A 2,005-nucleotide genomic window follows, 5' to 3' on the forward strand; every position below is an offset into this window, starting at 1 on the left:
CCCCCCCCGAGTGGTTGACAATGGTAGCTGGGCAGTCTTTGTTCTTATGGACTACTTTTACTCCTGGGCAAAATCTCTGAGGCACTACTCTGGGCAGCAGTGTCCTCCAGTCTTCTTGTTTTGCCCCTGTCAATGTGGAACTGCTGCTCTATGAGTGAACTGGGGATAGGACTACAAGAACTCCAGTTTTTTCAGCCTGCTTACTTGGGGTAGAGCTTTCATCCTATGTGTAGGGGCTGAGTGAAGACCATGAACTCTCTAGCACAGCCTCTTCAGCTTACAGTTGGAAGGGATGAGAAATGCTAGTGGCCTGCCCCTCTTGGTGAGATACTGTATCCCTTCACTGGTTGCTGACAGGAAGTCCTATCTTCTGGGCCATATCTATCAAGAGTTGAGCTTCCACTGAGTTGGCTTGGGAAGGTGGGATCAGCTCAAGTGCCACAGAGTCTCACTGTTCTTACCAACTTTTAGTAGATGTTTCTAAATCAGTTTCATTTGATACATGTTCTTAGGATAATTTCTAGCAGCTGTAATTTTTAAAAATAGTTTCTTTCACCAGTTATGTTTGTTTCATGTTGAAGTGGATCTACAGAGATCCTCATGCTGGCATTCCAGCTGGTGGAAGTGGAACCTCTCTATCTTGTTTCTGAGCCAAGGCTTATACCAAACCAAAAAACCCAAACTCACTGCTGTTGAGTCGTATCCAATTCATAGCAACCCCTCTTTGGGTTTCCGAGGCAGTATCAGTACAGATGTAGATTGCCCAATGTTCCTTCCAAGGAGTGTCTGGTGGGTTTGAACCATCAGCCTTCTGGTTAGCAGTCAAATGCCTTGGGCACTACACCACCAGAGCTCAATTGATTGCTCTGCGATCACCTAGGAGACCTTCAATGCTTCTGCTGCCTGGAACCCTCTCATGTCCCAGATATTCTGATTTAATTGCTCTGAGATGTGGCCTGAATATGAGTTTAAATATTCCCCAGGTCATTCTGTTTTGCAGCCAGGGCTGAGAACTCTTTAGGAAAGCAGGTTGTATTGTGTCGATGTGAATGATATAGGATAAGAAATGGAAAAAAATCAAGGGAATTTTCTCTTATCACATAATATTATTATTAGGTGCCATTTAGTCAGTTTTGACACATAGCAACCCCCTGTACAGCAGAATGAAACACTGCCCAGTCCTGTACCATCCTCACAATCATTACTATGTTTGAATCCACTGTTGAAACCACTGTGTCAATCCATCTCATTGATGGTCTTTCTCTTCTTCACTGACCCTCTACTTTACCAAACATGATGTCCTTTTCCAGGGACTGGTTCCTTCTGATAATTTGTCCAAAGTAATGAAAGGAAGTCTCATCATCCTCACTTCTAAAGAGCATTCTGGCTATACTTCTTCCAGGACAGATTTGTTCATTCTTCTGGTAGTCCATGGTATTCTTTGCCAATACCTTAATTCAAATGTATGCATTCTTCTTCAGTCTCCCTTATTCACTGTCCAGCTTTCATATGCATATGAGGTGACTGAAAATACCATGGCTTGGGTCAGGTGCACTTTTAGTCCTCAAGATGATATGTTTGTTCTTTGACACTTTATAGAGATCTTCTGCAGCAGATTTGCCCAGTGGGATACATTGTTTGATTGCTTGACTGCTGCTTCCATGGGCATTGGTTGTGGATCCAATTAAAACAAAATCCTTGACAACTTCAGTCTTTTCTCCATTTATCATGATGTTGCCTATTAGTCCAGTTGTGAGGATTTTTGTTTTGTTTATGTTGAGGTATAATCTATACTGAAGACTTCCTTAGTAAGTGCTTCAAGTCTTCTTCCCTTTCAGAAAGCAAGGTTGTGTCATCTGCATATGGCAGGTTGTCAATGAGTCGTTTTCCAAACCTGATGCCATGTTCTTCATATAGTCCAGCTTTTTGGATTATATCACAATCAAAGGGGAATGATGAATGCTCTAATAATATATATTTTATTATTGTTTTTTCAATGACTTGA

The sequence above is a fragment of the Orycteropus afer genome, unplaced genomic scaffold (genome assembly GCF_000298275.1).
Source record: "Orycteropus afer afer isolate SDZICR_OR568_19922 unplaced genomic scaffold, OryAfe1.0 scaffold00219, whole genome shotgun sequence".
Taxonomy (NCBI): Eukaryota; Metazoa; Chordata; class Mammalia; order Tubulidentata; family Orycteropodidae; genus Orycteropus; species Orycteropus afer.